Source organism: Phaseolus vulgaris, chromosome 8 (assembly GCF_000499845.2).
Source record: "Phaseolus vulgaris cultivar G19833 chromosome 8, P. vulgaris v2.0, whole genome shotgun sequence".
Taxonomy (NCBI): Eukaryota; Viridiplantae; Streptophyta; class Magnoliopsida; order Fabales; family Fabaceae; genus Phaseolus; species Phaseolus vulgaris.
In genome coordinates, this window is record NC_023752.2 from 16,426,489 (window position 1) to 16,448,619 (window position 22,131).

Sequence of the window (22,131 nt, forward strand, 5' to 3'; positions counted from 1 at the left end):
GAATATGTTTTTACACTGCGACGTAAGTTTGGCGTTCATGATCTTCACCTACCAACTTGAGGGGGAGTATTCAGTTAATACTAATTATCAAATTATACGCAATTAACTTGATAATGATAAAATCCCATGATTAATGGATCACCAAAAAATTAGCTTGTAATTTGGAGAGAAAGTCTCCATACACTAGTATATATTCTTATACATGGAGTGATGTAAATACAAAAAAAATAAAAATAAGGAATTACCATTTTTTTCTTACCATTTTCTTTCATACCATTTTCTTTTATTTTGGTAATAGGTGTAAATAGGATGTGTGAATGGTGAGATTAGAAGGTTTCATTCTCCTCATTTCCAAATACTAAAAAACAAAACCTTCTTTGTACCCCACTAGAATTTAAAGCTCTCAACTATAAACACCCTTTCTTTGTACCCCACTAGAATTTAAAGCTCTCATATATCTTACTTTGAATCTCTCCCAAATTACCCTTTCTCATTTTTACTTTTTTGATATGGCATGATAAACAAACAAATTTCCCCTGGGTTAAAAAACCATCATAACTCCCATATTTGACAAACTTGAAGCCAACATAAATTCGGCACCATACTACCATACATCAAAACTAACTCTTGCAACCATTAACAAATGTTATTCAATTCACTAATTGTCCCAAAGCTAAAGTGTCATGTAATAAATCTAGCATAAATAATATCATTGTTAGAATGTATGGCTTTAAACTAGAGGGGGGGTGAATGGTTTAAAGAGGGTTGTCGCAAACTTTTAAGCCTAGAATGAATTTACTTTGAGAATAAATTGATTAAGAAATCAGTTTGCCAAAACACAAAGCAAACAAGCATAGCACCAGAAAAACAATTGGTTGTTTTGCAGAAACAATCGGTTGTTTATACCAGTTTTCAAATATAAGACTGAAATTAAAGAGTTAAAGTATAGAGAAAATGCACACTGAGGTTTATACTGGTTCACTCTAAACCCAAAGCTACATCTAGTCTTCTCAGAAACCATTGGGGAATCCACTAGGCAATCAACCCTAGATTACTTACAACACAACCAAAGAAGTGACCTTGATCTCCTCAAGACACACACTTCCTTTGGTCCAACACAACACCACTAAGCAATACACACAAAGTCTCTTTCAAAAGTACAAAGGATTACACTTGTTACAGAACAAATCTGAAATCAATACAAGATGAAAATCATATCTCACACTCTTTGATCAATGCAATCTCTAAGCAATTCTCAACTTTTCAAAATCTCAAATCAGTGAAAAACTCAAATATGTTTTTCTTTATATTAACAAAGTTGTTTGTTGTATATTCTTAACAAACTATTAATTGCATTTAAAGATTGGTCAAAGCATTAAAAACTGGAGCGTAAATAGTTAGAAAATCATTCAATGCTCAGTCAAAGCACAAAACAGCTTTTTGTTATGGTCCTAAAACAAACAATCGGTTGTTTCAACGAATCAATCGGTTGTTTTGGTTTGACAGCAAGTCAACCATTAAAAACAATTTTCAACCTTTCTAAGATATTATGTTAGAACAACATACATAAGCAAATATGTCTGAAACAATTTGACAAAGACCTCTTGAGGACTCCCTCACAAGTTGAATCAACAACCAAAACAAAAAACGCAACATCTCATATAAAAACAATTCATCATCTTGAATATAAAATCTTATAGACAATATAGTCATCTATACTCAATATGAGACTTCTAACTCAACTTGGATTTCTAAGATTGTGTCATAAGTTCACAACAGAACAATACATCCTAATATGCATATTTCCATGCTTTGCACCTACCTTGTTGTTAATAACAAAGTCCTTCTCCCCAAACTATAATGTTAATCTCTCACACTCACTCTCACCATATATGAATTTGGTTCATTAAATAAAAATAATCTTCTACTTTGTTATCAATTTAATACCCAAATTTTTTACACAGTAATCAATTTGGTTTTTAACTTCAGACAACAAATTGGCTAATGGTTGAAATTTTTTCTCTATGATTAAACCTTAAAGACATCAATAAAATTGAGACTTCCGTAATTCATATGGTTTCTTGTGGCTTGTCTATCCATTAGATGTTGTTATCTAGCATCAAATGAAGTAAGTTGCAAACAACTATAGTAAATGTGAATGAAATGGGGGCAAGAATCACAACACTGACTAGTGAAGTGGAACCAACTACATTCACATTATATACAGAAGCAAATGTAAAGTTCATGCAAAACATGCAAACCAATAGTTAGAGACAAGTGATAAAGATACATCCTGGTGACTACTAAGAATATTAAATTTCGATTAGGGTTTATAAACTAGAATGCAAACCCTATCAATAAAAGTGGTCGAACCAACCTACCTTAACTTAACAAAATAGCACCATCAAACATATCATGGTCTTAAAACCATATATGGGATCAAGAAGCTACAAATTAAAGGATCAAGATTCCAAGGTACCAAGGGATGCATAATAAGCAAAAAACAATTGAATAAGCAAAGTTTACTCATAATGGGGAATGGAAGCTTCAAGAATAAGGTTTTCCAAAGCAGGAGTGAAATGGGTCATTCCTAACTAAATAGTGGTACTAAAAGAGAAGTACCAAAAGAAAATGATAAGAGGAAACCTTGTTACACCAAAATAGCTCCTTCATCTCCAACCCCTTATTGAGTTATCTGACTAGAACAAATGGCAAGAGATCGTGGTAGAGGAGAAGAGGCAAGGTGGAGGGGGAAGAGAGAAGAAGTCTGGAGAAGAGAGGCGGATATCAAGATAGCATCGTCGATGAACAACTCTGGGGAAGGGATCTCCACAACTTTTTTCTTCTCCAACTTCCCTGACAGTCATGGAGAGTATGATATGTATAGAATTTTCAGAAAATGGGCCAGAGTGAAAGAGGTGTTTATTTCTAGGCGGTTGAATAGGTGGGGAAGAAGATATGGCTTTGTGAGATTTTACCCAGTCCCTAATGAGGCCAAACTGGAAAAGAAACTGGACCAGATTTATATTGGCAACCTGAAATTGCACGTTAACTTCCCGAAATATAGGAGAGCAGAGGTCGAAGTTCAGAAAGGAAAACCAAGCACATCTAGACATGTTGCCTCGCGAGTAAGGAGCTCTAAGGGTAAGATGACAGAGAAGGAGAAGAAGGTCTGGCGCGGATACAGAACAGTTTGAAAGGAGGAGATCCAAAAACCTAAACAATCCTATGCTGAGATTGTGCGTAAACACTCAAAAGGTAGATGGACTGGCCCTGCTTTTGAAATAATACCTAACACACCGGCGTGGTTGGCTTCGAGTGCAGTTGGATGGATGTCCTCTTCTATGTCCTTTGATACTTTGAATGAAGAATTTTTCAAGGGGGGTGTGAGCAGAATCAAGCTTAGATTTATGGGTGATAACCTTGTGCTTCTAACGCCCAAAGACGGTGATAGAATGGAGGATATCATTAAGCTCAATAATGAATGGTTCGTCTCCCTTTTCGATGACATCAAACCCTGGTCCGAATCTCATGTCGCAGAGCATAAAATAGTTTGGGTAAGGTGCTACGGGATCCCTTTAACCTTGTGGAGTGAACAGTGTTTCAAGAAGGTGGTTGGAGAAGTAGCATCCCTGGTACAGATTGATGAGTCTACTAGACAATGGGAAAACTTGGAGTTCTCCCGTTTGCAGGTTAGAGTACACAAAGCATGCAAAGTGGATATGGTGAAGGAGTATAGGATCAACGGGCAGGTCTGTAATGTTGTCATTACAGAGGAGATATCTAGTAGAGAACGAGGAGAATGTTTGTGTCACGAAGATCACTACGAATCCTCCGATAGTATATCGTCATCGGATACCGTGGTGGAGGAAACATACCACGCCGAAAGGTTGTCCGATGAAGGGGAAGAGTGCGAAGACGGTGGTCCGCGGCGGGATGAGGACCCCGAGGTGGTGGGGTTGACCCAAACCTCGATACCAACTAACCGAAAGTTTTTAGAGAATAAGGCTGCGAGCGATACTGGGTGTCAGTCTAAAGGTGGGTTCTCTTTCCTTAAAATGGCAAAACGTGTGCAAGGAGGGTCTGAAGGAGGAGCAGCTTTAGCTGCTGTGAGCCAAGTCAACAAGGCATGCAAGGTATTCTAGGACTCGTTGGCTAACCTAATAGAAGGGGCTTATGGGTGCAATTTCCCAACAAATGGGCCGAAGCAAGGTCAGACCCAATCAACAATGAGAGGTACGGTTAGTAAAGAAGGGATTCTAAGGGGCCCAATGTCAGGAAGCAACGGGGGAAAAACAATTAGTCGAAGTGGGAAGGAAGGGCCTGCTACCATGGCTGCGTCAAATCCACATCGTACGAAGGAAGAGGGGGATCATTGTGCAGAGATGCAAACACGGGTGAATGAATCTGATGTTAACCCACGCCAAGCTGTCCACTGTAGTAGCGAGAGAGAGAGCTCATCTACGGGGAGCTCAGACCCCCAATCAAGCGGAAGTGTTAAGTGGTGCAAGAGGACCAACGGTGTAGAATCAAGTGCGGAACACGACGCTTTGTCTAAAGGAGAAGTTGGCTGTAAGTCATCACCGGAATTTCGTAGACTGAGGTCTACGGGAGGGATGGGAACGCAAAATGCACAACCAAAGAGGAGGTCGAATGGGGGAGTAGGAACACTCCATCATGGGGTAAACCCTGTCTCTAGGCTTAGCCAATGTTCCTTGGCGGAATCGAGTACAAACATTCATCATTGCAACGATCGGTTGAAGCTGGATGTCAAGGACGCGGAATCAGTGCGAATCTGGGAGTTGGGACGCAATCTTGGATTGGAGTGTTCAGGGGGCGAGGGGAATCTAGTTGAAGAATTGGATCGGCTAGAGGAAAGGGATAAGGATGATAAAGAGGTTTCTTGGGTGGGAAGTGTGAAGGAGTTACCATGATTATAATCAGTCTCAATATTAGAGGGTTGGGAGGGGGGACAAAAGCAAGGTATTTGAGTCACCTTGTGTCTAAGGAGGGTGCTGTTTTCCTCTGTTTGCAGGAAACGAAAACTTCCTCTTTCTCAAATGCCAGATGTTTTCTGTTGTGGAAGAGTAGTAACATTGGATGGATCCATCATGAAGGGATTAATGGGGCAGGAAGTATGTTAACAATGTGGAATAAGGAAGCATTTGAGTATGGAAGCCACGCTATTGGGACTGGCTTTATCGCTATAGCAGGCTATCATCTTGAAACAAAATGTCATTGTGTGGTGGTAAATGTTTATGCAGCATGTAATTTACAGGATAAAATTCTCTTGTGGGAAGCATTAACGACTCTCAAGCAATCGTACCAGAATTTGGCTTGGTGTCTATGTGGTGATTTCAATGCTGTTAGGAGGCCCGAGGAGAGGAAAGGGATTAGAGGCCATTCAAGTCAAAAAAAGGAGATTGCAGGTTTTAACAACTTTATTTAAAATAATGGTTGGATGGACATTCCTGGTGTAGGGAAAAGGTTTACATGGTTTAAAGCGAATGGCACAGCAAAGAGTAGACTGGATAGATTTCTGGTCTCTGAAGAGTGGCTCCAAATTTGGCCGGCATCCAAACAGTATGTGCAACAGAGAGTCGTCTCGGATCACTGTGCTATAGTCTTAAAATCATGTGTTAAAGATTGGGGGCCTAAACCTTTTCGAACCCTCGATGTATGGCTGAAGGAACCAGGGTTCATTGCAATGGTAAAGGTTAAATGGGAATCATATCAGGTGGAAGGTAATTGCATTTCCGCTCTGAAAGAAAAGCTGAAACTCTTAAAGGCTGATCTTAAAGAGTGGAAAAGAAGGGTTTTTGGTTGTGTGGAATCGGAAAAAAGATGTATTGAGATGGAAATTGAGAATTTAGACGGGGAGGATGACATTGATGCTCTAGAGGACGAGGGAAGGCAGAGAAGGCTAGATCTGCTCAGTCAACTGGGGTTGGTTAATAGAAAGCTAGATTCCATTTATAGGAAAAAAGCAAGGGTGAATTGGCTAAAGCATGGGGACTCTAACTCCAATTTTTTCCATTCTGCGATTCGATGGAGAAGGTTAAAAAATGAGGTCAAAGGAGTTGTGGTGAACTCTCAGTGGTGTGAGGAACCGGAAGTTGTAAGGAAGGAAGCAAAGTCTCTCTTTGAGAAGAGATTCATGGCTACGCAGGACTTTGGTGTACATTTGGGTTCGGTGGAATTCAGGTCGTTGCCCTTGGAGGTAAGCAGGAATATGGTAGTCAGCTTCACTGAGGAAGAAGTGAAGAATGCCGTATGGGAATGTGGAGGCTCAAAAAGCCCGGGCCCGGACGGGTTCAACTTTAATTTCATTAAGAGTTGTTGGGAAGTGCTTAAGGCGGATGTTATGGCAGCAGTGCAACTTTTTCATACTACTGGTTCTCTTCCGAAAGGTTGCAATGCTTCCTTCATTGCGCTCATCCCCAAAGTAAGAGATCCGTCCTCACTTGATCAATTCAGACCCATCTCTCTTGTTGGTGTAATATACAAGATTATTCTAAAGTCTTGTCAAGCCGTATGAAGAATATTATGTCGTTTATCATTGATGAATGTCAGTCAGCCTTTATTAGTGGAAGAGGATTATTGGACAACGTCGTTATGGCCAATGAGATCCTTGAGGATATAAAGAGAAATGGTAAAAGTGGGGTGTGCTTCAAGGTGGATTTTGAAAAGGCATACGACTTCCATGATAAGGTGGTATATAGAGTTTTTTGTTCGATATGCTACACAGGCTAGGCTTCCATGATAAGTGGATCTCGTGGGTTAAAGGATGCTTGGCTTCATCGTCAGTATCTGTGTTGGTTAATGGGAGCCCTACGGAGGAATTCAAACCTTCTAGGGGGTTGAGACAGGGAGATCCAATGGCTCCATTCCTTTTCTTAGTGGTTGCTGAAGGTTTAGCAGGTTTGGTCAGACAAGTGCTGAGAACGAATGCCCTTAGGGGGCTCAAGGTGGGAAGAAATAATGTTGAATGCTGTCTGCTACAGTTTGCAGATGACACACTTTTTTTGTGTGAGGATTCCTTTGATAGCATTTTTGCAATTAAAGCTATCCTTCGGTGCCATGAGATTGCATCGGGTCTGAAAGTCAACTTCCATAAGTCCAAGTTGTCCGGTATTAAAGTGGACGGGTTTGCCATGAGCACGTATGCTAAAACTCTGAATTGTAATACGATGAAGCTTCCGTTCCAATATCTGGGGGTTGAGGTGGGTGGTAACCCGAGGAAGATACAGTTCTGGGATCCGGTAGTTAAAAAGGTCGAAGCCAAACTTAGTTCTTGGAAGGGGAGATTTCTTTCAATGGCAGGACGAATTTGTTTGTTGAAATCAGTGTTCACAGCCATTCCTCTGTTCTATCTCTCCATTTTTAAAGCTCCTGTAGCAGTGTACAATAAAATCAATAGCATTCAGCGGAAGTTCCTATGGGCGTGGGGAAAGCAGTCTAAGTCGATATCCTTGGTAAGCTGGGATAATGTGTGTAAGCCTCTAGAGCTAGGAGGCTTGGGGGTGAAGGATATGAAGAACTTTAATGTGGCCCTCCTGGCTAAATGGAGATGGAGGCTCATGAGTAGTGAAGGAGGTAAGTGGAAAGAGATTATATCATCTAAATACGGTACAAGAGCATAAAATATGAACCTGAGGTCGAAGTACCAATCATGGTGGTGGAAGGATCTCACTAAAATCTGCGGTGAAGGTGTCGAAGACGGTTGGTTCCAAAAGGCCATTGGGTGGAAAGTAGGTAACGGAGCCAGAGTGAGATTCTGGGAGGATGTGTGGCTTGGGAACGAATGTCTTAGATCGGTTTACCCTAGACTCTTTTCCTTGTCTCTTGATCAAGGTAAAAGGGTGGGGGAGGTAGGAGTATGGGAGGAGACTACTTGGCAGTGGAATCTGAACTGGAGGAGGGGTAGGTTCCAATGGGAGACGGATATGGAGGAAGATCTCTTGTCCAGACTTAGTACGGGCGCAGTGTGGAAGGATTTCCTTGACCAACTAATATGGAAGGGGGACCAGAAGGGTATGTTCTCTGTTAAGTCAGCGTACTCTATGTTGGATAATCACCAATGCTCAGCTGCAAGAGAAGGTGTGTTTAGTCTCCTATGGCAAGCTAAAGCCATGCCCAAGGTACTTACGACAACCTGGAGAATTCTCATCGATAGAATTCCTAATAGAGTTAATTTGTTGAGAAGAGGTGTGCAGGTGACATCAGCTCATTGTGTTCTTTGCAATCTGTCGGAGGAATCCTCTCAACACCTTTTTCTAGAATGCGGTTTTGCTCAACAAGTGTGGTCTCAGTGTTATAGGTGGATTGGTATTCTAGGTGTCCAAAATAAAGATCTCATGAACCACTTTATGAATTTTCATCTAACCCATTTGTCCAGTCAACAGAATCAAGTATGGCTAGGTTTTTGGGCGGCCGTCTTTAGCTGTATTTGGGAGCACAGGAACATAGTGGCTTTTAGACAAGGGGTGCCTGACTCCGATGAGATTTTCCAGAACGCTCAGCTGCAGTCCTGGTTGTGGTTAAAGCACAAAACATCAGATTTCTCGTACGCTTTCTCGGACTGGCTTTTGCATCCGAACCAGTGCCTCCTCTTGGTTTGCTGAGTGGTTGAAGCAAGGGCTGGAACAGGTATGGCGTAGTAAGGAAGTGAGGGTGGTTTTTTAGCAGGTATAAGGTGTTCGCGCCTTTGCTGTTGGCAGTAGCCGGTTTCGGGAGTTTATCCCTGAAAGTGAACTGGGTCAGGCCTATGCTGTTCTTGTTTATTTCTAGATGGATCTGTTGTGTTTGTTACTGCGGTAGCGTAAATCTGAGGGATAGGTGGGGGTGTGGAAGGAGTGCGTGTTTTATTCTTCTGAATTCTGCAGCCTTCAGTGGGAATCCATAGTTTTCTGGTGCTCCTTGGAAGAAATATGTCAGAAGCAGAGCCTGTTTAGTATCAGGGTGGTACAAAATGAGGTAGTCTTATAGCGTTGACAAAATTCCATGTTCAAAAACCACTGAAGGCAAAAACCCCATAATCTTTGGTGGACCATGCTCAAAAACTCCATGGCTTAGTTGGAAATGAAACCACTAAAGTTCTGAAGGCAGCTCATTTCCACTCTCATTGAGTTCTGCTTCACCAAGCAATTTTGATGGAACGTTCGCAAAGGGAGTTCTTGGAGCTCGTAGGTCATGCTGGGAGCCGATGTGGACGGGCATTTTCTTAGGCTGTAATAGTATATGAAAAGAAGCTGATATATCTTGATACGAACACCATGTGTGTACCGTGGGGTTCAGCTGAGAGCTTTTGCGCTTCTAAAAGGTGTTTGTGATGGACACGATGGACAACAAATCTCCTTTTTTGCATTTTTAACTTCGAGGCATCGTTGGAGCAAGGAACCATTCCCATTTTTGCAAGACTCTCCTTTGTAGAAACTGATTTTCAACACTGAAATATCAGTTACTGCATGGCTGAAGTAGGAGAGAGCAGAAGACAAGAATTGCTATGCAGCCTTTCAAGCAGCGGGCACCGATTATGTGTGCGTAGTCGGTGGTCGCCGAAGGTATGCAAAGGTCAACATGATCGCCGGTTGGTAAAGCAGCGTTCTCCATAGGTCAACATGATCGCCGAAGTTATACAAGGTGATGTGAATGTAACAACAAGAATACATGATTCTTTGACATTCTTAGGAGCAACTTGAGCTGGTCATAAATGGCACTTTACTTAGAATTGGATCAATGTTCTAATTCAAGAACTCACCAAGACTTAGCACCAACCAAGACTCATATGGAAGTCCATGTATTGTCAAATGGAATCAAAACACAAGGAATGAAGGACAAGAATTAAAAACTGGACAGAATTGAAAGGCTAGCTACTGAACCGAAAAGAAACAAAGAACAAAGCTGAAAAAGTAAATGTAAACGGTAGAAAATGAAGGAAACACATTAGGAGATAAAACTACCGAATGGAAAATTGAAGAAAGGAAAGAAGAACACTTATAGGAAGATGCTTGCTGGATTTTGAGGATTGGAAGAAGCCATTCACGCCACTTGGAACCTTGAACCAAGACAAGTGATGGAGTGCCACCACTTGAAGCTCACCATAGCTCACAAGATAAGGCAAAGAAGAGGAAGACTCAAAACTCACAATTTCTCTCCAAATTTGAGTATAGTCTCTCTACTATAAAATTCCAATCTGAATTGTGAAGGACCTAAGCCCTCCTTTTATAGGAGTAAGGGCTGGTCATTTACATAGCTTATTCCCTAAGCTACCCAAAAAACTCCTAAGATCACACCCCCCTTACTAAGCTCACTCCCCCCTTACTAAGCTCACTCCCCAAGCTTCTAGAATTTGCTAAACTAAAGCCTAAAGATGCTTTTACAAAAGAGGTGTCTCATGTTTCCCTCTAAGCACCTTTCTAAACATTATTCTATATTATTTACAATTTAAAAGAAACTATAAAGAGAGATATTTAATATGAAGCCTATTATTTGAGAGTTTGTAAACTTCTTTATCTTTAGGCTTGATCTTCTCTTTGACTTCTTTTAATTTGTGAGAAGACTAGAAGGAAGAACTTCAAATGTGTAGGTGAAAATCCTCTTCCTTCATTAATAAAATCCTCTCCTAGTGGATATCCATCACAAGGTCAACATGATCGCCGGTCGATGAAACGATGATCTTCATGCGTGCGTAGTCGGTGGTCGTCGAAGTTATGCAAAGGTCAACATGATCGTCGGTCGATGAAACGGCGACCTCCATGCGTGCGTAGTCGGTGGTCGTCGAAGTTATGCAAAGGTCAACACGATCGCCGGTCGATGAAACGGCAATCTTTATGCGTGCGTAGTCGGTGGTCGCCGAAGGTATGCAAAGGTCAACATGATCGTCGGTTGATAAAGCGGCGTTCTCCATAGGTCAACATGATCGCCGGTCGATGAAACGGCGATCTCCATGCGTGCGTAGTCGGTGCTCGTCGAAGTTATGCAAAGGTCAACAAGATCGCCGGTCGAGGAAGCGGCGTTCTCCATCTGTGTGGAGTCGGTGGTCGCCGAAGTTATGCAACGTGTATGGGTAACTCGTCGCGTGGCGAGGAGAATGATGAATGCCAACACCGGGAAACCGCTTTTGGCCACACTTCTGCAATGGCGAGTCAATACAGATGAATAGCAAAAACAAGAGATTGGTTGGTGGACATTGCTCAAAAAACACAAATCTCTGACTTATGCAACTTTGGCCTATGTTCTCTGTTGCTAGGCTATATAGAATGAGAGGAGGACGAAGGTGCTGTGGCATGTGGGATGCCTGATGACGTTGTTGCTTCTGTGTGTTCTTGTTTTCTTAGTGTAATTAGAGGTACGGTGTTGTTTTAGTGCTAGCTTTTGCAGCGTTTTATTGCAAACAGTTCAACCTCTTTTTTCTATGAGGGTGTTTTATGTAAAAGGGTTGAGATACCCCTTTCTATCTCCTCTAATTTTAATTCCATTATTTGCTGATGATCCTGTCGACAACTCAAGCGTGGAGGAATTGCTTTGTCGCTTCCTTACCCCGCCTATGCAACTGTGCTATCTGCAAGAATACTCTTAGAACCTCCTCCTCTGGGAACTCCGAGTGCAACCTGCAAACACACAGACGGCGCCTCTAGCAGCCGTTTGCACTCCGACGCTCAAGTTAGATCACAGAATCGTTAACAAAAATAATGTGTAAATGAATCTCTCTCTGATTCTCTTTTTATTCTCTCTGTGTCTGTGCCTAACAGAATTCTGTTATGCCCTTCTGTGTGTGCGTCAGAATTCTATTATGCTTTTCTGCGAAAACGTACCACAATCAGTAAAGATGTGGGTGTCTGTGTTTTCTGTGTGTACCTTTCACGACGCGGAGTGTACCTTTGTCTTGGCCGCGCCCCTCTCAGATGGTGACACGTGGAGGCATGCAACTCACATCTAACCGTACACGTACCACTACCTGAAGGGCTCTAGCGCATCTCTTTGTGCGCCTAAGTTATTCCCTTGCGGAGTAACTTAGCGCGTTTCTTCCATCTGGGTGAATCGCTCATTCCCAGGAGAACGCCGGGTGTGGCTGGACTAGGCACACTCACCAAGCATTGCTCTCTGCATACACGATTTCCCCTTCACGATGCCATGCACATAATGGGTTGAGAGAGTCACCAACCACTGACTGGTTTACTAACTCCCTCAGGCCACTCTCGTGCACGATTATATCAGCGAGGAGCTCTTCTTTCTCTGAGGTATGATCACGCGAGGTCCATGCGTAACGCTCTCGCTGGGAATCTCAGTCCCAGTTTAACTGCGTGTAACACGAAACCCCGATGACTGATCGGTGCTCTATTGCTTCTCGCGTTCTCCCCTCGGGGTTTATCTTGGAACTGATCTGTCGGTGGCCACTCAGTTACTGACCACCGATCACCATACCGGGTGATCTCCTCCCTGATTTCTCTGCCACCTGATCCACGTGTCACCATGCGGGTGGTCCGCGTGGTTATCTTTTGCTGACGTCATCGACTACCGATAACCGACCAGATCAGCTGATAAAAAAAAAAAAAAAATTGGTACTAAAAGAGAAGCCCTTAAACATGAGAAAGATCCTTGTATGGATTGATTAATAAGATTTAAGGTTTACAAGTATCATACCGCTGAATTAACATAGGCATTGTCAAAATTATATATGTTTCATACATGCCCAGTTCTAAATGCTTGAGGTACCAAGGCCACTACCTCCCCTCCATCTAAGTAAAGAACTTATAGTTTTTCCTTACTAAAATAATACCATCATTTTTTCAGTATAAACAAATGAAATGAATAAGGGATATAGCATCAACCACAATAGTGCATTGAATTAACTGATTTGGAACTATCATGAACTGAAAGCGGAATTTGATTTTGAAAAGGGGCATTGACAATTTGGGTGCAAAAAGTTGACGTGCAATTTTTTCCAAATCATCAGGACAAAAAAATATTACATCAATGATCAAAGGGAAAGATAAACTTGGAACATGACTGACAAAGCCATCCAACTTTGACTCTTAGTCAAACACTTTAGATAAACTCGTACATTTGCTCACTGAATCAGTCCCACTAAATTTACACACAACAAGATTAGGTTTAACCAAAATATCTAGACACATGCACTAGAGTTAGGAACCCAAAACCAATATAAACTCACAACTAAATACTGGTTCCACTAGAATCCACTTTCCCGTCAAATTTTGTTCCTCTGTGAATTGACTAAATTTTATGAATAGAGAAATATAACCAAAATTTGAAAAGCAAAAGTAAAATATCAATATTCGATCTCTAATTCATACTCAATTCTTTCAAAATAATCAGTATCACACTTCTGATTTCACCCCATTTGTAGGGAACATCAGATTCACATTCTCATTCTCATTCAATCACTTCCTTCGGTATCTATCCACACGAAACTCAATCACAGAGGAGTAAAACATCGTAATAATTGACATTAACAAACACTCTGATTTCAGAAACTAGCATAGAAAAAAATAGGAAAAGTAAAGTGCGGCGAAGATTCTCACTTGTCCTTTGAGAAGGAGGTTGAGAAGATTGAAATCTAGATTGTGATCACAAATTGACTAGGTTACCGAAGAAGAAGCTTCGGTGCGGAAGGGTTTAAAGTTTTCGTCATTTGAGCGGAAAAAGTGAAGATGTACTAAATTATCGAAGGATTCAAAAAAATTTATTGTTTGAGAAGAGAAAGTGAAATAGGTTAAAACACTTACTATGTCTCTTGAAATAAAAATGATACAGTAAAAATTTATTATGATGATTTATTATGTCAACCAATAATGGAAAAAAGAGTGAGGGATAAGGGTAACATTACCGTTGTGTTTGCTTCAACCAATTTACTGTTGTTAATGGATGTCCATTGAAATAGAAACGAGTAAACACGGGATTGTTACACAACACTAACTCACTCAAATGTTGAGAAAGAAACATAAAAACACGTAAGCAAGTGAGGAAAAGGAATCAAGAACTCTGAACACTATGATCAAACATAAAATTCAAAGCCTAGATATCTTGCCATTTCTTAATTTAGTTCCTATACATAAAAACTTCAAAATCGTTCTCTTTAGATTATCATATTATCAGTGTTTTAAATTTCTTTATTATAATATAATCGATTATATAACATAATATAATTTAGTATAACTATGAATATCTAAGTATTATTTATTCTTTTTTTTTTATATTGATAATGTCAAATAATTTATATATTTTTTAAACTGAGATATTCAGTTATAGTGAGAATTATATTTTAATCCAAACAATAGTTAAGAGTTACATAAAAGTATAAAGATGATGAACTTGAATATCAATATACATATTAATAAAATTCATAAAGATCATAAACTTGATACTATGTACATATTAACAAAATTCACGAAAAAATTGATGAGCTAAAAACATAAATTTTATGACTTTTGCGACTTTTTCCAATTGTAGATATTTGAATCAAGTTATTATTTTATGAGATATTAGTTTAATACTAGTTTTTACCATACTCATGTATGGTAGTGTATTATGTTAGAATTAGATGACTAAACAAGAGAAAGGTGAATTGTTTATGAAAGATTTTCACAAAGATTGGAGGTAGAGTGAAAAGCTATGAATAATCAATCAACTGAAAATTCGGTTCAACTAATAAAAAAATTGTTTTAAGTTTGATTCCAGAAAATCAACTAGTTGTTTTCACGAAACAACCAGTTGTTTACACTAACAGAATTGAAAACAATGTTAAAGTAGTTTGTGAGTATAAGGATAGAGAGAATCACACAATATGTTTATACTGGTTCACACTTAACCAAGAGCTACATCCAGTCATCAGCTAACCATTGCGAATTCACTATGCAATCAATCCTAGATACAAAACACACACCAAGAGTGATGATCTTGAACCTTTCAAGAACACACACCACTCTATGGCAAACAACACAGTTTTCATAAACACCTTCTGACATTGCCTTACACAAGAACACACATAAATACAATGTTCAAGGAATAAGGGAATAGAATACGCCTGGGTAAATCAAAGTTTAAAGTTCAGAAGTACAAAACGCAATCCTATTGCTTGAGATGATCAAAAGCTTTTGAAATCTTGAAAACTGTTTTTGATAAACTCTCTTTCTTAGTTAATGCTATAGAGCGTTAAACAACTTTTTTCAATCAAGTGGTCAAAGCAGTTAAATAAAAAACCAAAAGTTGTTGGAATCATTTAAAACAAATTAAAACCATTTACCAAAATTCTATTAAGGTTTTCACAAAAACAACCAATTGATTTATCGAAACAAACGGTTGAATCTATTTGAAAGCAAAGCCAAAACAAAGCTAAGCCTTCTCAAATCATTATCATTTTAAAAACCATAAAGTGTCAAACAACCAATCGATTCGACATTTCAACATGTTGAAATTTCACACCTTTTTAGAAAACCGTCTTTTCAAAAAGATAAAGATTCAATTGACCTTGGATCATCTTAAGGAGTGAATTAACAAGTTTCAAACAACTAAACAACACACACACATCAGCAAGGTCTTGAACCTTTTCACTTCGATTTGGAGACATCAAAGCACCTTGTTCAATATACTATGTTTAATATTCGTTAAGAACGTATTTTATGGATCAGTTTTGCTTTAACTTATTAAAATTTACTATATTTCTAAACAAATTCTTAGCTCTTTTAGAATTATGCAATTCAAAATTTTATTTTTAATTGAAATATATAAGTATTTTGACAATTTTTCATGTTTTCACAATGTGACAATTCATTTTTTTTTTCCTGAAGTCAGTTATTACCCACTACAAGAAATAGTGTTTTAAAGCAATTAAAATTCATAAATAAATAAATCATATTTATTTTTTAATTATTTTTAATTAAAAGAATAAATTTGTAATCTTATTTTTATGAATTAAAAAATACAATATTAATCACATCCATCAAATTATTCACAAACTTTCATAAATTTTGAGTTCACTTTCCTTCTATTTACATCAATCAAAAGAACCTCACTTCTCCAACATTTTTTCCTTAATTCAATAATTTTTACTCTTTTTTTCTTATATCAATATTTTTTACTCTCTCAATTTCTCTCCATAAAGCACAAAACTAATAATATTAATGAAGATTATTATTATTATTAAGTTAATTATTTGAATTTAAATTAATAAATTACATAATACTATTTCTTTTAAAGTTGGGTTTAACAAATAATTCTTTACTTATATCCTTAAAACTTTAATTTGAAAATCGGACCTTGTTTAGTAAAAAACAAATGAATTTAAAAATTAAATTTTAAAGTTTCAATTAATTAAACAAATCATTTTATTAAATAATTTTTGTGAGTTTTTAATTTATGAAATATTTAATAATTATTTTCTTGTAACTCATATTATAATATATTATATTTAATAAAAAAATGACAAAATTATAATATAATATAACATTAAAAAAACTGATGGTAAAAAAAAATATTATTCTTAATTAATATGTCATAAATATTAGTTAAATTAAGAATCATATTAATTTGTATTATATTGTACTAGCGGGCACACAGGCGCTCTCGCGCCTGTGTATCCGCATTTTTTATGTGTTCATTTATATTGTATTTATATTTAATATTAAAATTAAAATAAGAAAAATATTATTTTTCACACATTTATATTAACAATATAAATTTATAATACATTATGAATAAAAAAAATGACATTATCATCACCATTATGTAAAATCATTATACCTTGATGTCAATTTGCTTAACCAATGCAAATGATTCATCATCCTTATAATTGTTCTCGCCTTTACATATTTTGTTCCCTACGAAAGAATGTCAATTATGAATAAATTGTAAAATACACACACAAATATATGCAATATACATATATTGATAATTACCTGTTTGTGTAGATAAATGTGTGAATGCCCTGTTTTGTTATCTTCATTCAACTGTAAGGGCTTCTTGTATATTATGTTACCTTTGATATATATATAAGAAATAGTGTAAGTAGAATAATAACCTATACTTATCCTTATGTGTCACACATAAATAAAACGAACAATACCTGATTTTGTGATAACAAAATATCTTTATAAACAACATTTTTTGTAAAATTTCCATCTTCTCCCTCAAGGTGTCCTTCTTTAATAAGAATTTTTGTTGAAGTTTGAGAAACACCTCTTGATAGTGCAACATATAATTGACCATGACTAAAAACGTGTCGTGGAAGGTAAATTCTAACATTATGCATAAAAGTGTACTAACCAGGTTCAGTAACTTGTGTGTTACTTGGTGCTGCTTCGGTTTTTTTTTTATCAGCAATGAATAAATAAAATTAAAAGGATACTTCAGGGGTATCCCAACCCATTACAGTAACCGGAAGTGAACTTCCTATAACATCCACGAGAGGAACTCACCTTTATGGTTGGAGCAGAACAACCTTAAAGTGAGAAAACCATACCCAAAATTATAACCAACAGGTTACCTCAAAGCATCATTCAACTTAACCAAAACACCCTTAACCTAGGCCACCTACATTCACCTCGCCAAGCGACGATTTACCCATGCACGTTGCATTACTTCGGCGATCACCGATCGCCGCTTCCTCGACCAGCGATCTTGTTGACAGAACACCACATCATCGATCGGCGATCATGTAGAATGGAGAGCACCGCTTCATCAACCGGCGATCAGGTTGACCTTTGCATACCTTCAGCGACCACCGACTACGCTCGCATGGCGATCTTCGTTTCATCGACCGGCGATCAGGTTGACAGTTTCGACGACCACCGACTACACACTTGAAGATCGCCGCTTCCTCAACCGGCGATCTTGTTGACAGAACGCCACTTCATCGATCGGCGTTCATGTAGAGTGGAGAGCGCCGCTTCGTCAACCGGCGATCAGGTTGACCTTTGCATACCTTCGGCGACCACCGACTACGCTCGCATGGCGATCTTCGTTTCATCAACCGGCGATCATGTTGACCTTATATAGCTTCGGCGACCACCGCCTACACGCATATGGAGAACGCCGCTTCATCGATCGGCGATCATGTTGACGAACGCCGCTTCATCGATCGGCGATCATGTTGACCTTTGTATACCTTCGACGACCACCGACAACTCACAACTGGAGAGCTCCGCTTTATCTACTTCGACGACCACCGAAACAACACCTTCCTCGGTCCTCAACTTATTCTGCCAGTAAGATCTCCCTATCCTTTCTCTATTCCGCCACCAGCCAAAAAATTTTAAACCTTCCAGTTGTCTTTGGGGCTACCATGCATTGGTCACTTCTCTAGAAACTCCTTGGTTTCGACTCAAGCATCTTCGGAGACCTCCCTTTTCATAGTACACTTTGCAAGCATTGGTTTGGATTCAAATGCCAATCCGAAAAAGCATACGAAAATGAGCACATCCTGTGTTTCAACCAAAACCAAGTATGGAGTTGAGCCATTTGGAAAACCTCTTCGGCGTCAGGTATCCCTTGCTTAAAGATAACATTGTTCCTCTTCTCCCAGATACATCTAACTATTGCCACCCACATCCCTTTCCATACTTGATTCTGCTTAATGGACATATGAACAAGATAGAAGTTCTCAAAGTTACACCTTAAATCCTTTTGTTGAACAAACAAAACTCCTATCCACCTGAAGCATAATGACCAGACTCGTTGTGCATAAGAGCACTCCCAGAACAAATGCTGAGAAGTTTCTTCTGCTTCTCTACAAAGCACACAAATAGAAGAGTTTACTGCCACCCCTCTCCTAAGCAGGTTAACTAAAGTTGGAATTCTATCAAGTAAGATTCTCCACGCAGTTATTAGGGCTTTAGGCATTGCTCTAGCCATCCAGAGGGAACAAAAGATACCATCATGTACTTCATTGTTTTGATTAGCCAAACGTATGTAGGCTGACTTCACAGAGAAGATCCCTATTGTATCCCCACCCCACACAATAGAATCCTTGGATTCCATGTTCATAACACTTTTATTAATGAGCATGAGCAACTCTTCCTCCAAAGCAGATTCCCATTCAAACCTAGCCCTCCTCCAATTTAGCCGCCACTGCCATCCATAACTCTCCCATGTACCTACCTCTCCCACCTTCATACCTTGATCCAAAGAGAGAGAAAAAAGTCTAGGGTACAGAGATTTGAGATTATTGTTAGTAACCCACGCATCTTCCCAGAATTTTACATTGCCTCCATCACCAACTTTCCACACAACAGACTTTTGGAACCATTCATCTTCACCCTCCCCACAAGCTTTAGAAAGATCTCTCCACCACCAAGATTGCCATTTCAAGCGTGTATGACTTCTCCCTACTTCTGAACCATACTTAGAATCAAGAATGTCTTTCCACTTCCCTCTTTCATCATTCATCAATCACCATTTCCATTTCGCCAGCAAAGCATTATTCAAAATTCTAACATCTTTGACCCCTAGCCCTCCGTCCTCAAGGGGTTTACACACATCCTCCCATCTTACCCAAGCTATAGACCTCTTATCTCTGCCCCAAGCCCAAAGGAACTTCCTCTGTATACTTATAATTCTGTTACAGACTGAAATAGGTTCTTTAAAGAAGGACAAATAGAAGAGAGGTATAGCGGTAAACACCGATTTGAGTAAGCATACTCTTCCTGCCATAGACAAAAATCTCCCCTTCCATGTACTGAGTCTAGCACTGACTTTGTTTATAACTGGTTCCCAAAACTGTTTCTTCCTTGGGTTGCCTCCTACTTCTAATCCCAAATATTTAAAAGGGATTGACATGGTCTTGCAATTCAGAGTCTTTGCATAGGTGTTAAGGGAAAAGCTATCAACACCGATGCCTGCCAACTTTGATTTGTGGAAATTGATTTTTAACCCTGATGCAAGTTCAAAACACCTTAGAACCGCCTTTATTGTGAAAATATTAGAGAAAGAATCTTCGCATAAAAACAAAGTATCATCAGCAAATTGTAGCAAGCAACACACGATTTCATTCCTCCCCACCTTCACCCCTCTGAGCAGATTCATATTTGACGCTTGTCTCACTAACCCGGCCAAGCCTTCAGCTACCACTAGGAATAGAAATGGAGCTAAGGATCTCCCTGTCTTAACCCCCTAGAAGGTTTAAATTCCTCTGTTGGGCTCCCATTAACCAAAACAGACACAGACGACGACTCCAAGCAACCTCTGACCCATGCAATCCATTTAGAGTGGAATCCCAGCCTTTGTAACATATCAAAGAGGAATTTCCACCTAACCGAGTCATACGCCTTTTCGTAGTCCACCTTTAAACAAATCCCACTCCTTCGTTTTCTAGTTATCTCCTCAACCACCTCATTTGCCATAAGGACGCTATCTAACATTCCATGATCCTTCAAAAAAGCTGACTGACTCTCATCAATGACCAGAGATAGGACATCCTTCATACGAAACGATAACACCTTAGAAATGATCTTATAGATGGACCCTACAAGTGAGATCGGTCTGAATTGGTCAAGCGTAGTAGGATCCCTGACTTTAGGTACCAGTGCGATAAAAGAGGCGTTACACCCCTTCGGAATACACCCCGTTTCCTGAAAAAACTGCACCGCTTCCACAATGTCAGACTTAAGAAATTCCCAACTGTTCTTGATGAAATTGAAATTGAACCCATCCGGGCCCGGGCTCTTCGACCCTTCACATTGCCAGACAGCTTCTTTCACCTCTTCCTCAGTGATGCTGGATACCATTTTTAAACTAACCTCCGCTGGAAGGGTTTTGAACTCCACAGAACCCAAATTAACTCCAACATCATGTGGAGCCAGGAACCTTTGATTAAAAGTATTATTTGCTTCCCTTCGAATAACTTCCGGCTCTTCACACCTTTGGTGATCAATTTCTACACCTTTGACCTCATTTTTAAGTCTTCTCCACCTTATTGCGCTATGGAAGAATTTAGAATTTGTATCCCCCAACTTAAACCAGTTTGCTCTAGATTTTTGTCTACAAAGAGATTCCACCTGCTTATCAATCAGCCTTAAATGGCTAAACAGCTCCATTCTTCTCAACTTATCGTGCTTCTCAAGAGAATTGTTATCATCTATAACATCGAGATCCTCAATCTGCCTCAAAACTTGCTTTTTCTTGGTCTCTAGACACCCGTACTCATTTCTGTTCCACTCTTTAAGTTCAACCTTTAGAAGCTTCAATTTTTCTTTGAGTCTATAAATACTATTCCCCTGCACATTATAAGAACACCATTTCTCCTTCACAAAATCCTTGAAGCCAAGCTCCATAAACCATGCATCAATGGTTTTGAAGGGTCTAGGCCCCCAATCTTTTACCAAAGATTTCATTACTATAGCGCAGTGGTCTGAAACCACTCTCGGCTGAACATATTGCTTGCAAAACGGCCAGATATGAAGCCACTCTTCGGAGACAAGAAACCTGTCTAAACGGCTTTTAGCTGTACCATTTGACTTGAACCAAGTGTATTTTTTTCCTACTATGGGCACATCCACCAAGTAATTTCCTTCAATAAAATCATTAAAGCCACTAATCTCCTTTTTTTTACTAGAACCACCTCTAACACCTCTTCGTTCATCTTCTCTTCTAACAGCATTAAAATCCCCACAAAAGCACCATGCCACACTTTGGTGCATACTCTTAAAAGACGTCAAAGTTTCCCACAAAGCCACCTTATCACTCAACTTGCAAGCTGCATAAACATTTATTATAGCACACAAGCTATTAGATTTAAGATGCTGGCCCAGAACTGCAATAAAGCCATTTCCTACCACATGTTTATCATACCGAAATGCATCTTTGTGCCACATAGACAAGATGCTTCCTGCCCCATTCACTCCTTCATTATGTATCCACCCAACATTACTATCTCCCCAAAGTGCAAAACATCTATTGTCTGAAACCGTAGTTGCTTTAATCTCTTGCAAGCATAAGAATTCCGCACCCTCCTTAGAAATAAAGTGTTTTAAATAGCGAGCTTTAGTCACCCCCCCAATCCTCTAATATTCAGATTGATAATAATCATAACCCATCGGCACCCTCCTCAGATGATAGCATCTCTTCATTATCTCTAACCTCCATACAATCCATTTCTCTGATCACCGCCTCCTC